Source organism: Pinus tabuliformis, chromosome 8 (assembly GCF_031772625.1).
Source record: "Pinus tabuliformis cultivar Carrire ecotype Pingquan chromosome 8, CPIR1, whole genome shotgun sequence".
NCBI lineage: Eukaryota > Viridiplantae > Streptophyta > Pinopsida > Pinales > Pinaceae > Pinus > Pinus tabuliformis.
In genome coordinates, this window is record NC_142294.1 from 287,980,407 (window position 1) to 287,990,077 (window position 9,671).

The 9,671-nt window shown below is 31.9% G+C and overlaps 1 pseudogene; it reads right to left on the reverse strand.

Annotated features, from left to right (window-relative positions):
• Window positions 1-1,386: 1,386 nt before the first annotated feature.
• Window positions 1,387-2,932, reverse strand: LOC149235256 (RING-H2 finger protein ATL72 pseudogene; annotated as a pseudogene).
• Between the last annotated feature and the right edge of the window lie 6,739 nt (window positions 2,933-9,671).

The window sequence follows — 9,671 nt, forward strand, 5'->3', positions numbered from 1 at the left end:
ATTGTATAGGAAAAATAATTACTCTTTTATTATTTAAGCTGAATTTAATTTTAATATTTATGAATCATGAAAACATGATTTATATTTATCTGTTATTTAATAAGATAAACTATAATAATAATAATAATTTTTTTAAAGTTATGACATTAAATTGATTTATGAAACTCTCTTGTTTTGAGGATAAGGGATCCACTTGTGATTTGATTGTTCAAGTTTAAGAATGCATATATGCTCTATTCTCTTTTGGTTTTAAACCTGTGAGCTTTTAAAGAAAACATATGCTCTTAACTATTAAGCCCATTTAAATTGTAAAATAAAAATAAACATTAAGTAAAAAATAAAAATAACAATTTTATTTATTTTACACAATTTCAAAATGACTAAAAATTATACTAATAGAATCATATCATAAAGCATAGTTGTCAAAATTGATGATCAGCTATAACATTGTAAAGAATAAGTTATTTGTATAGTAAATAACTTCTTAATTTGGGTGGGTTTTTTTATTAATCAAAGATTTCATTAATGGGTTTAATTTTTTTGTTTGTTAGGTTATGTGAATTTTGAGATGATTGGCACTTTTACCCTGTATTTTGAATAGCTATTACCTATTTAAACCAGTCCATAAAATTTGCTGTGGTTTAAATAATTGTTGCCTATTCAAACCAGTGCATAAAATTTGCTTGAAACTAGTCCATCAAATTTACTTCATATCGAAATTAATATTTCATTGATCAGACCAGTCCATAAAATTTGAATAATATCAATTTTCTATGTTTTTATTATATATATGGTTAAATTTATTATATATTTAGTGTGCATTTTGTTCAAATTTCAATTATAAATTCTACATTATTTCATACATTTTAAGTTTTAACATCTTTTACCAATATTAATATCTACTTATACATTAAAATACATTTTTAACCCCTAAAATATAAACAAAAAATTATCATGTAATGAGCGCACAGCTCACCTGGTCGGGGCGGAGAACTTTCCGGCTCCCCACCCGTGTTCGAATCCGGTTGTATGTTTGTGTTGCCCTGCAGTTTATATGTTTCATTGAGCTTCTGTACATATGTAATGTGATTGATCCACATCTGTATATAATGTCTGTATATAATGTAAAATAATATGACTATTGGACTATTGAGCTTCTGTACATATATAATGTAATTGATCCACATCTGTATATAATGTAAAATAATATGACTATTGGACTATATATACCTTAAATAATGTGAATATTGTGACTCTGGACTATATATATAGCTTCTAAAGATGACTTGCCCCCATTCTAAAAAAAATTCTGAATAAAATTCTGAATAGAAACTCACCCACACAGAGCAGTTAGACTGAACTGATTTGAATCTTTGAATCTTAAGATGAATCAAGAGACAATGATTTTTCATTGGAAAAAAGATTTTCTGTACAATGCTTTTGTAGCCTTCGCATATTAAAAATGGTAGACACAAAGGAACCCCAAAAATGCTGTACAGTATGGTTTGATTTGAGAATTGAACCTTTGACATACTACACTCGAATCCGTACGAATTAAACCTAGAACCTAGGCCATTGACTGGAATATTTCCCTGCATTTAACGGGTACGGTGAATTAGTCACAGTGACGGACAGAATGAATTACTACGCTGGAGATTCCCGTCCAAGAAAGTGCTTCCAATGGAACCGTGGGCCTCTCTGTGTGCAACGCGATTTTTCTGCTAACATTCGCTTGTGGAGCTACCGCCCACGGTCCCCTCGTCGGCTGAAGATTCGCTTGTGGAGCTACCGTCGACGGTCCCGTTCTCGGCTGAAGGTGCCGGCAGAGGGTCGCGAGAAACCACGAGCGATTCCGGGGCCACTGCTGCGGGCGGGGCTGTCTCACTGGAGCGCGAGATGTCGAGAAGGCAGTGTCTACATGTCGGACAAGACGAATGGGAAGCTAGCCACGTGTCGATGCACTCCACGTGGAAGCCATGATGACACGTAGGCAGCACTCTGAGCTTTTCCCCTTCGGCGAACTCGGAGAGGCAGATGGGGCAGTCGGTGAGAGGAGGCGGCGGAGCGGCGGCGGTGGCGGCGCTGTAGACAACTGTAGGCAGAGCCTTCACGGCCTTCTTCTTAAGCCCCGTGTTGGCCAGCCGAATCGCGGCCTCGTCAGACGACTCGAACAACGCCATCGGGCGGCTACAGCGCAGTGCGCAGCGGAACATGGAATTCAAGCCTACGGCGCACACAAGAGCGCACAGCAGAGCCGCCAGGATGACCACCAAATTGGAGTCGAAAGTGTTGGTCACATTCAGGTAAGGGTTCCGTGGCTCGTGGTGCTCAGAGGTCAGAAGCGGCTCCTGAAGCTTCCTGTGACCGCTCATACTTCCCAAGATTCGATCTCGAGACCACCACAATCAATCAATCAATCAATAAACCTCAGAAAATGCAGCCTGTCAGTGGAGGCGGCGAACAAGAAACAATATTGGCCGCAGCGCTGTTGGCTTTAAATCGGACAGCCCTCCGGAATGAAATGTGCCGAAGATATAAAGCTTGGCGTGTGGATGAGACTGCAATCGTAATCGGTCATTTCACATTTTCCCACCGCTGGTTACGTCTCCTCTTCCGCTTGCTTTATGCACAAGGCTGCCTGCGCTAAGTATACAGACCAATCACAGAGAAAAGTAGAGAAAAAGGACGAAGAAAACCCGGGCTGTCTGTAACGATTGGGCATGTCGGGGGGAGTATATGCAGGGATTGGGTTGTCATGTTGTGCCGACCGGACACTGCCTGCGTCCGAAACCATGGGCGGGCACAGATGTCCGAATGTTACCACCTCCACGTTACATGTACGAAAAAAACAGAATACGGGAAAGGCTGCTTAAAGTTATGGAATAGAATAATGCCGTCTAACAACAAATTTTCCTGGATTGAATACCTGCAATTCCATTATCCTATCTCATCCCACTTTTCATTGGTCAGTTTACATACAATTCTGATTCCCCTGTTTTTTCCCATGGGGATTCGTATAAGAAATATAAGAAATTTTCAATCCGTCCGAAAATAGTGGAAATTTTGATAAGATTTTGATCAAAATTTGGTTGAAATTTTAGTAAATTTGGGTTATTATAGTTAAGCGTATTCTAAAGTTTTTAGGATAATAAATTTATTTTTATCATAAAAATAATTTAAACATTTTTAAAATTAAAAAAAATCAAATTTTACAAAAAAAATCCCAAAAAAATTGTAACCTGTATAGACAACCTTTGTATAGGCAGAGGAATTGTCTGGACGGCCAAAAGTGGCCGGAATCTGGGAAAAAACTTCAAAAAATCTTGTAGAGACTGTTTGAATCTTGTTTTGGATGGTGGAAATAGATTCAACACCATAAAAAACGTCTAGGATACCTAAAATTTTGAAGTTTAACAACTATAACTTGGATTTACAAAAATCCTTGTTGAATTTTCTTTAAATATAACTGAAATTTCTATAACTTTTTGGGCAACTCCTCTGTCTCTTTAGATTACGCTGAAAAAAGAGCCTCTCACATAAGTACCTGGTATACATGGATGAAAATTAATGGTCCCCACTTAACCGTGGCGAAGAGGTGTTCACACTTTTCGAAATTCGCAGATACAATGGACCAAACGGCATGGGAAAGTATCTGGGCAAGGCTGTCACTGAGAGGCTACAATTGGAAGTATGTTACTTTTTTACTTTCTGGAACTTAGGGCTTTTGGAGGGAATAAATTAAGTGCGTCAGTTTGCGTTACTTACGGAGAGTTACAACAATGACAAATCAGCATTTTTAGTCATTCATGTGACATAAAGTTTATATCTGCATTACAGAGTTACAACAATGACAAATCAGCGTTTCAAGTCATTCATCAGATATAAAGTTTTATGTAATTTTACGATTAAATTTAAATAGAAAACTATGTTAAGAATATGGACAAAAATAAAGTAATAATACCAAAAAAACATTTTGTGAATTGAAAGTTATGATATATTTTAATTTATAAAATAGATTAATTATAAATTTTTTAATATTTGAAAATAAATTAAAAGTTATAAAAAATAAAGTAAAGTAAGGGGTTGATAAATGTCTATAGTATTATTTTATGATAATTATCAAAAATAATTATTATATATAATACATCTCAAGTCATCAATATTAAAAAAATACCTTTTATGTTTATTAATATTTAAAAAAATCATAAAAATTAATTAAATTTTAAATTTATTCTAAATTATTATCTATAATAAAATTTCTAATTATATAAATCTATTTTCATTTTATTTTGGAGATTTTTAACTTGAAGTAAGCGTAATTTATGAATACTATTTATCTGAAAAACCATAATTCATTTCTTAGTCAAAAGTAATTTTTTATATATATATTTTTTAATTTATTTTCATCATATTTTTTAATTAAATTGAAAGGCAATAAATGACATAACCACTTCTAAAATAAATCTCAATACTCTATCCTAACAGGTATTCAAAACATTTTATGAATATTTTATAGAGGTTAAATGCTTGCCATCCAGCAATTAATTATTGGTAATTAAATTAAAATAATAAAAGCCTTATTAGAATACATTTTTCTGATAAAATATTTAAGCGTGAATAAGAAATAAAAATAATAAGTAATGATAAGATTTTAGTTAAATTGAATTTGTTTTAAAAGGAAGAAGTAAATATGAGATTCAAATTGTATGGAATGGTTTAATGGGTAGGAAAGAAAACAATTGTCCATAAAGTTGAGTGTCATGTACAAGAATGCTACAATATTATAAGAATAGTATCAATGCTATAGAGAAAACACTTTAAAGGAAAAAACAATATTACAACAATACTACATATACAACTCGTCCAACTTGCACAAACACCCACAGATAAAAAGGCTAAAACTACATAACATCTCACATCATGAAAAATAAAAATAAAACAAGAACCACTAAATAAGACACTTGTATGTCACAATTATAAAATAGGTAAATAAGTTCAATTTGCACGTGAGGGATTAGAAAATGATGTTTTAATAAAATTTAGAGATAGGGACAAAAAGAAGGTTGGTTGAGAAAATGATATATATAAAAAGCAACTCGTTAAGAACCAAGTTTTAATGCAAAGTTTAAAAGACAAGTAGAAGTCCATAATTAAAGACTTGTCATTATACATGTAAACCTATTAACAAATAGTTTTAATTGCCCTTATCTTGGATTATTGGGAGAAATGACCATAATTAAAGACTTGTCATTATACATGTAAACCTATTAACAAATAGTTTTAATTGCCCTTATCTTGGATTATTGGGAGAAATGATTTTGAGTCTGAGTTGACAAGATAAACTAGGTAACCACAAAGAAACTAAGATTTCTTGAGAGGTCATCCATCTTAGTATTACCCAAGTGGGCTCAAACTAGCTTAGCCAAAAATTTATGATTATGTGTATTAAAATTAGTTATCTCCCTACTCAAATTCAATTTTTGTAAGTGACATATTGAGCTCCTAACTTTTGAATTTCATTATTATTATTAGAATATTTTATTACTTGGGAAAATAAATTAACCTATAATACAAACACTAGTAATACAAAATATAAATTATATCAAATGATATATAACTTTCATACTAGTTAAATAAAATTAATTTATTTATTTAACTAAATAATAAAAAATATTAATTTATTTATCATTTAAATTAAATTATATATATTAAAAATTTAATTAATACATTTATATTTAATGATAGAATTACATGTAAAGATATTTTTAATATATAAAATAATGCTTTTTCCAATTAACTGAACTTTTATTTTTGTAGATAGACATATATATGCTTGTCTATAATCAATGTATTGAATACATTTTTCAAATTCAATTTATGAAGACACCCAATCCCCGGAGTGCACCTATATTCTCTCTTTTATAGTTATTCAAAGGTGAAAGTATTTCATGGTCGTTGTGAGGGGCACAAGCTTTTGTAGATTTCCTTAATAGAACCAAAATAAAGGTTCTGTGATAGTCGTGAGGAGCTTTTGTAGATTCTTTAAGTGGACCAGAAAAGAATTTTACAGGCTTTTTTATTAATGGGACCATAACACATATTCTATAAAGAAAGTCGTGATAAATTTTTCTAGATTCTTTACGAGGAGACAGAACCTGGAAGCTTTTTATTTGGTGGTGTGCAGAATCCCTCCACTGCAGGGTTTATATGCAATCTATTTTCCCATTTTAATTAATGGATTCTAAAGTCGCATCAGTCCAGGGACCTTAAAAGCTATGGTATCATTTCCATATGAGTAAAATCAATGTCGAGAGGGTGTTCTCATAGCAGGAGAGGATAAATGATAAAAAAAAAATTAAGTTTGTGTTTTGAACGATTTTTAAAATAGAAAAATGATTGGTTCACTAGTAAGATGCTCTTATTAAAATGGTTTAAAATTTAGTTGGATTTGAATTTGTAATTTGATAGTACTAAATGTTAAACAAACTAATTGATTTACAATTCATGAGTAACAAGTAAGAGAAAGATAAATTATCTGAATAAAATGGTACATATACCTACGGGAAAATGGAGAAAGGCAGATTATGTAGATTATGTACATGATAAAAGTTAAAAATTTTACCAAATATCTATGTGAAGATAAATATAGTGTTAACTTTTACCAAATATTTATGTGAAGATGGATATAGAGAAGGAAATGGTTTAAACGATAATTCTTTTTTGTAAGCTTGGTAGGACTACATCTTCATCATGTCTAATTTCTCACAGGTTCTGAGGTAGATATCACAGGGTTTGAACCCAAGTTTTTCCGATTCGTTGAGACTTCATTTTCACAACCATTATCAATTAACCTATCCCAAACAAACTAAATAGTAAACAATTAAAAAAAAATACACTAATAATTTTTTAATAAATAATTTTATTACAAAATTTTACAAATTTAAAATATTTAAATATATCTATGTTTTAGGTCAAGATTATTAATCATAAATTTCACTAAGTCCATTCACCAACCTAAATTTGAGAGAAGCCAAAAGCATTTTTAATGGAAGAATGAACTCTACATATTCCGGAAGAAAATTGTTTTACAGTATTTTCAATTCAAAGACCATGGATTAACATGCACTTTAAATAAGAACATCTTGCTTCTGTTGTTGAGGAGGTGCTCTGATATGTTCTGATCGGCTAATACAGGTCTAATAATAGCACAAACGTCTTGGATTAGGCTGTCTCAGTTACCAGGTGAGCTTAGAGTACAAGAGATGCTGGAAAGAATAGGCCGTTGGCATCATATAGCGTTGAAGTGAAGATAGATTTCCCAGTTATGAATAAGCAAGCAATATAAGGGTGACTTGTATTTGTGTGAAAATGAGCTTATGATATAAGAATATAGAGGAAACAAACCTTGAGAGCAGAGGTAGTTTACAAGTTAATTTTGCTCAAATGGATGGTATGCCACGGCCACCTCATGTAGGAAAAGTATGGGAACATTTAATCTTTAAGAAAAGAGGGGTTAAGATGGGTTGTTATAATGTATAAGTTTCATGTTTAATGAAAGGAATATGATATTGTTATTTTTTTTTATTTTTATTTTTTTGTTTTGTTTTGTTGATGGTAAATTTTAGGTATGGTATATGGAGGAAAGTTAATTGGTATGGAGTTATTGTTGATTTTGTTTTATATTCATGGTGAATTTAGAATATATATATATATATATATTTATTTATTTATTTATTGTAAATGTGTTAAAGAATTTAACAGGGAAATTCTTATCTCTCAATTATAGATTAAAGGAATATTTGGGAATTCCACACATAATAGTGATGTCAAACAATTGATATGTTGTTGTCAATAAAATATCAAATATTCTCAAAATCTACAATCTAAATAAATTCAACATAATTATTTTTATTTAATAATATGAAATTAGGATTCCAAAATATTCCTACACTCTATAATTGAAATAAATTCAATGAAAAGTAAATACAAATAGGAAATCTTGAAACTAGCATTCTTTAACCATTTAGTTTATGTGAAATATATTCCAATCTCATGTTTTCTCAACTATCAGTTTGTTATTTTATTAATTTTATGTGAAATATTATTCCAATCCCATATTTTCTCAACTATAGATTTGTTATTCTATTATATTAGTTTTGGTGTGACTGCTCTTTTTGTTATTCTATTAATTTAGTTTTGGTGTGAATCCCCTTAAGAGCAGGGAACTAGTAGTTGCAAGTCAATAATTTTGAGGTTGAAATGTTTATATGTGATGTGTTTTCAAAGTTGATGAAATTTGTCTAGCATGTGTTTGAATGTATAATGACTTATACAACAATTGAGTACCTCAAACTTCTAGTACACATGACATCCTAAACAAATAGATCCTAGATAGTGTATCCTCTACTTGTTTACTCTCAGTGAGCATGAGCAATCACAATAACATGAGTAATCACAATAACAATTAAAATCAAAATTAACGTTTTGTTAGTGCTCTATTTACACAAGGCACAACATTGACCTTAAATCCAAATCATTTAAATGCTTCATATACATCGATACATTAAAATTTTCATCACCAACTAATTAGTAAATGAATACAATATTATCCCTAAATTTGGGAATGAATATAATATTGTCTCTAGATTTGGGAATGTTTGGCACTCAACTACTTAATTTGTGGTTGAGCAACTTGTTATAGCTGCTACAACAACTCACCAACATTTCGAATTCTTCAAAATTTGGAGCCCCATCAATATCTCAAAGGATTGAGTTTATAAAATTTTCTAAGTGTTTGTGCTTGTTATAAGTCTATTTGAATTATACCTAAGCAAATCACAGTCACAATTTGTAAGCATAGCACAATCGCATCTCCTAGTGGTAGTCTAGCCCTTGAGGCTTGTTGCACCTTCTAACACTTAATCACATTTTGAAGTGTGACCATGTTAGAAGTGTGGAGCAAATTATAAAAGAGATCCAACCCCCAAAATTCATTTCATTATTTATTTTTCCCTCCAAATAGCTCCACACACTTTTCTTCCATGAAGCACCCTTCTCATCCTTGTGAAGTGCAATTGTGCTACGCGAATAATCGAGGTTGGCTTCTTCTCTCTCATGCTTAGTATTTGCGATCTGAATGTGTATTTTGGTTTATGCTATTTTATTTTTTGTTTCTTTTTATTTCCTATGACCTTTAATATTCTCGTAACTTTGTTAATGTATATAAATACCTAAGGATTTTCATTCTAATCGCTCTTTTAGTGTGCCCTAAGCTAGATACCATTACACTTAGCTGATTTTTGAATATTTCATTCACACAGTCACAATCTAGAACCAAAGGACTTTATCCCTTCCACCCATGGTTCCTGATTGTGCCTTCCCTTAGTCAAAATTTGCCCAAGTGATCTCATCACATTATGTTCCTTGGCTACCCTGGCTAGCCCCGAATGAGAGTAACATTCGTGCCTAACCTCTTTGTGTCGTAGTCCCACTATCAAGAGCCTTAATTCCTTCTTGTTAACACTATGAAGTGCAAGTGTGCTAAAATTGAGCCCCTCATTTTGTTTCTCATGCTCGTGCATGATAGAAACATAGCTTTGGGACCCTTACCTCTAACAAGTTTGATTGCTCTAGGCCTTAGGTCCCTATTCTACTTTGTTGCGCTCATGCAA